The following is a 6,000-nucleotide window of genomic DNA, read 5'->3' on the forward strand; positions in this document are numbered from 1 at the left end:
CCATTTCAAAGGGGCATCCACTTCAAGGTAGCTTATCTCAGATAAACACCTTGCAACCAACAGACTAGATAAACATCCAGATTGCTACCCAGCAATGAGGCTCTTTGTTTTAGAGATCTTGGTTGATTTCGACATCTGACTGTTTGAACCACTTATTTATTTCTCTTTGCTTCTTAAATTTTCTTCTATGTTTGAAATTCGCCGATAAGAAGCAAACCCAGGACACCCTAGGCCTCCTAAGCCAAGGGTCCTCATAATTTTGATTTGATTCATAGCCTTAGTTTTAAAAATCATTTTCCCCTGCACCTAGCTTCTCCCCTTTGACAATCAGCACCCCGTGAGCCAGCAGAAGACAGTCCCAGTCCTGACTAACGGTCACAAGGTTTGGGCCTCTGGTAGGCTAAAGATAACATCATGATCTAAATTATGTTTCAGCTCCTGGAGGTTGAACAACCCCCCAGGCTAGGGGCCAACCCCAGAGCTGTCCTCAAGAAATGATTTGCTACCCTTATTTCACTTTTGACTACTCAGCTCCTAACACACACCAAACCCCAAATCCACGGTGTCTTGTGATTTTGCCTTATATAACACAAGTCTTATAGAGCATGAGCTCACCTGAATACTGGATTGCCATCAACCCAAATAAACTACTTTTTCCCGACTGAGACTTCTGCTCATTCATCTTCTTTTTGCCAATGCAGGTGGGTGAATGGACTCGCATTTGGGGGTTTGATAAAAAGCAGAACCCCAGGCCCATTCTCTTTCTCTCCGTCCACCTTGCTATGCATCCCTTGGTGTGTCTTGTATGCTCCAGGGCCTGTAAGTCATAAACTCTTTTTTTTTTTTTTTTTCAGATTTAATGTGTTTTATTGATTAAATTATTACATTTGTGCCAATTTCCCTTCCCTCTGCTCCCCTCCACCCGGTGGCCCCCCTCCCTCCAGTTGTCCCCCCCTTTTAGATTATGTCCATTAGTTGTGCATACAGTTCCTCCCAACCTCTCTCCGTCTATTCCATTCCCTCCTACCTTGATCCCCAATTCCTATATCATCTCCCTCCCTTTCCCCATTCCCCCTCCCTGTTGACCTCCCCCCAATATGCTTCCCGTACCCACAGTTCCTCTTCCACTCTCGTTGCCTATTTAGTTTGCCTTTGTTTCATCTCCCTGGCTTCTGTTTTTTTTTTTTAAACCAGTCCCTTTAACATCTCATATAACAGTGGTTTGGATCTAATGAACTCTTTCAGTTTTATTTTGTCCTGGAAACACTTTCTCTGTCCTTCTATTCTGAATGACAATTTCGCTGGATAGAGTATTCGTGGTTGTAGGTTTTGGATTTTCATTACTTTGAATATTTCTTGCCAGTCTCTTCTTGCCTGTAGGGTTTCCCTTGAGAAGTCAGCTGATAGTCTAATTGGGACCCCTTTGTACATAATTCTTTTCTTCTCTCTTGCTGCTTTTAAGATTCTCTCTTTATCTTTAATTTTTGACATTTTGATTATAATGTGTCTTGGAGTGGTTCTCCCTGGGTCCAGTCTCTTGGGAACTCTCCTTGCTTCCTGGACCTGCAGGTCTATTCCCTTCCCCAAGTCTGGGAAGTTCTCCTTTATTATATTTTCACTCAATTTTTCAAGTTCTAGTTCATCTTCCTCATTCTCTGGCAAACCAATGATTCTTATGTTGGGCCTTTTATAGCTGTCCCAGAGGTTTCTGATCCTTTCATTGTTGCTTCCCATTTCCTCTCGCTGCATTGGTTGACTGCTTGTTCCTTCTCCATATTCCAGTTTGTTGAAATGAACTCTGGATTTTATTTCCTTTCCTTCTGTCTCGTATGCTGTTTTGTTCCTTTCGTTATGAAAGTTTTTCGCTTCTTTCATATCTTTTTCCTGCTCTTTTGTGAATTCTGTAAGCCACCTGATAACAATGGCCCAGAACTGAGCCTCTGACAGGTTTCTTATCTGTTCATCTGTCAGGTTCTCTATCTGCTGCCTGGTGAGTTGTGTTACCGGTATTTCTAAAGTTGCCTGCCTCATTTTGACAGATGCGTTTTGTTTTCTTGGGCTGGCTGTCGGGGGCAGTGCCTGTGTACGCGTCACAAATCAGCAACCGCCGGCGCCTGCCTGTCCGCGACCTATTTCGCAGCTCTGTGGTGCTTTCTTTGGGGGCGGGGGTCCAAGATGGATTCACACAGTTATTCAGCTAGGAGACCGGGATCCGTCCTCCCGCCCCCCTGGGCCTCACTGTTCAAGGCGATGCGTAGCCGCTCTCCCCAGCTCCGGAGTTGCGCACCGCCAGGGGCTTGGCTGCCGGGACTCCTCGCCGGGACTCCTCGCCGGGGTCGCGCACCGCCAGGGACTTGCGCAGCCCGGATTCCTCGCCGCCCGCCGCTCCGGGTGCGACCGCAAACAGCACTGCCCACTTTAACTCTTACCTGCCCAAATGGCACCGCTGGTTTATAACTTCATATGTTGGACTTCCGTGTAGTTTTATTTTTCTGGAATTTCTAGTTATCCTTTGTTTTGAAGTAGTTGTATTCCTCTATAGTTGTAGAGGGAGACCTAGCGTGTCCGTCTAAGCCTCCATCTTGGCCGGAAGTCCCCCTTTTTTTGTTTTTTAATGTAAAGTTTCCTAGTGGTTATCTCTGAAGGGTGTCTTACAATGTAATAAGAATCACAAGGGGCGGCCCAATAGTAACATTGGTTTAGAAAGGGAGGATGGCGGTGGGAAGCTCACTGTGGGAGAGGGGGCAGGTGAGCGACCCTGGCATTTCTAGCCTCATTGATAGGCTGAGATCTCATGAAACAGTACTGTGTTGAGCTAAGACTTTAAGACTTTACAATGGCTAGGATGTCTCTAGGAAATAGAATTTTTCAGTTCCATTATAATTTTATGGGACTGTTGTATATGGGGGCCTGTCATTGGCTGAAATGTCATTATGTGTACTTGACTGTATTAATAGGATAATCCTTTTTCTCTTTATTAAGCAAATGTTTTTGGGGCACTGTCAATGCCCTCTGGATGAAGAACACCAGGCACCCACAAGCAGATGAACGTATTACATTGAATACTTGCTGCGATGAGGAAGGACACACGCCATGGTGGATCTCAGTGAGGAGGCTTTAGAGAAAGAACCTGTTACAGGAGTTGGGCTTTGGTTGGGTGACTTGTGGGGAGACCCAGGGAAGCCAGGTTTGCTCTAGATTGGATGCTGTTAGAAGAACCCCTGATTTCTATGACTCAGTAGAAATCAATCAACAAGCCTTATGTTAAGGGAGAGTAGACTAGAATGAGAGTCAAGTTGTCGTTGGTGAAGAAGCAGCAGTTACTTATTTTGACCAAGAGAGGATGTGTTCGGTATTTTATGAGTGGCACAGGGAACTTGCTTTCGTCCGTGTTTGGAAAAAATTATAAATGGCCTTGTGTTGTCTCATTTATATATTGGTTTCAAAGTAGACTGTCTGTAGTTGGCATTCTGTGTGATTATTTATATCCATTGGTAGGAACATCACAGAAGTGATGCTGAATTTTCAGTGCATCATGTCAGGAGCCAAGTGCTTTTGGTTTGCCCAAATTCTGGCAATGATAATTTTGATCATTGGTTAAGGACGTGCTTCCACTGTATTTACCTTTTGTAATTAAATTTTATCTTGTAGACTCTACTTTGAGACGATATAAATATCTCATTATTCTTCTAACATTCACCCACTAGTTTTACCATACAATTCATGATTCTTGCCTGAATCAATTATTACTCATATGGTTACCAAATGGTGAATTTCTAATTCTATCTTTTTACATTCATTATTAGCTCTCTGGTGTAGGGAGAGCTTTATCTTTTTATTTATTTATTCATTGAATTAATTTACATTGGTGTGTATATGCATGCATTCTTTGTTCAATAGGTTATAACATTTACTATCATTATTAATTTGATGTTCAGATTATCTCACATATGGCAAGCGGGTGCTCTACAAACTGACTCCTGCATCTCTTTGACATGTCCCCATCATTCTTCGAGCATATACTCACATTTTTGTACCATCTACATTTTTCTACTTTCCGTGACCCAGCGCCGGAATCAGCCATTTCTCTAAGGAGGTCTGCCTTCTTTCAGTGAGGAATGGTGTTCACATTCCATGAGTATTCATTGCTGCTAGGGTGTTAATGCTTCTAAAGTTTCTTAGCAGACAGAGCTGGAACATGCATGTGTGCACATGTGTATGGTGTATGTGTATATGTAAATACTGCATATATGTATATATATATGTATGTATAGATGCATACAAACACCCACAATACACATATACTGAGCCACATATATTGGCACTCATTTCTATATCTATTTCTTTCTTTCTATACATTAAACTTTTAAGGAAACAAATTAATGAGCCACAGAGAAAATATTTTCAGTACATATGTATTTAAAGAGAATTTGTATTTAAAATATATGAACTCAGTAATAAGCATATAATGAATACATTCTTTAAAACTATATAGGCTATAAATATATATAATATGAATATGTAAATATAATGTGAAAAATAAACAACTAATTAATAAACAATTAATAAAAGATTCGAATAGATATTCACAAAGAAAACATGTAAGTATAAAATCAGCACATGAAAGGTGTCTAACATTGTTAGTTATCAAGGAAATGTAAGTAAAACTCACAATGAACTATCACTTAGTCCCACTAAAGTGGATACACTTTAAACAGCCTGACAATGTCAGACATGGAGACCGTGGAACAATTGGAACTCTTGTGCGTGATGGGTGGGCTGTGAAAGGGTGTGACTGCTGAGCAGACGTGTTTGACAGTAGTTTTAATACGCTTAAACATGTGCCTACCCTATAACTCAGCATTTTCCTTATTAAGTATTTACTCAAGAGATGAAAACATATGCCCACAAAATGTGCCAAATTGTTCATAGTACTCACCACTATGCTGTACACCTGAAACTAACAGAAAATAATACTAAATGTAAACTATAATTGAAAAAAATTAATTGTTCATAGTAGGTGTATATATTCACAATAGGGAAGATGTTGGAACAACTTAAAATGCCCCCTTCCGGTGAATGGATTAAAAAAATACCCTGTAGTATAGTCATATAATGGAATATTACCCAGCAATAAAAAAGGAAAGAATGACTGACATGTGCACATCATGGATGAATCTCAAAAAGATGCATGATCTGGCATAAATGCATAAGTGACCAGATGTGGTTGGGCAGCCTGATATCTACCTCCTGTGTGAAAGATAATAGAATAGAGGGGGGGGGTCAGATGGAGAACCTCTCTTATCAGGCTGTCCTTACTCATTTTTTGAAAACAACATTTTATTTTGAAATACTTTAAGATTCACAAACAGTTGCAAAAACATGTCTCTGTTTTTTTGAAGACTTACTCTACTCTGTTTTTTTCTACTTAATCTCCTCCTGCTGGCATTCTGGAAGGTTCCTAGGCTCACTGAGTTTCTAACCGTAATTACTAAGGTTTACTGCGCACGCTCCATGTGCCTGGCACTGTGGCAGCACTTGCCATTTAAGCCTCATATTAATAATCACACAGGGGAGGTGCTTAAATTATCCCCACTTTGTGGGCAAAGAAAGCAGGGCATAGAGATGTGAAGCAGCTTCCTCCAGCTTCACAGCTCAGAGTGTGGGAGCTCCTATTCCAGCCTGGCACCTGACTCCAGGGATTGGCACAGAGTGCACGTGGCGGCACGCAATACCTTAGAGGTATTTATATGTTTTACACAAATATACATGCAAGGGGAATGCAAGCATACATATGACGAAGTGATTTTTTTTTTTTTTCGGAGTCAAGGAATAAAAGCAAAACAGGATTTATGAGAAAGAGAGGGGAGAAAAAAAGCTGGGGACCATCTGGAAATAGCACTTTTAGCCTTTTTTTCTTTTTAGCGCTGATTAGTGGGTGACTAAGAGAGGGAAGGGTCCAAGCACCTATTGACGAAGTTACGTGAGGACTTACGGTAT

Source organism: Furipterus horrens, unplaced genomic scaffold, assembly GCF_987537825.1.
Source record: "Furipterus horrens unplaced genomic scaffold, mFurHor1.1.pri manual_scaffold_3, whole genome shotgun sequence".
Taxonomy (NCBI): domain Eukaryota; kingdom Metazoa; phylum Chordata; class Mammalia; order Chiroptera; family Furipteridae; genus Furipterus; species Furipterus horrens.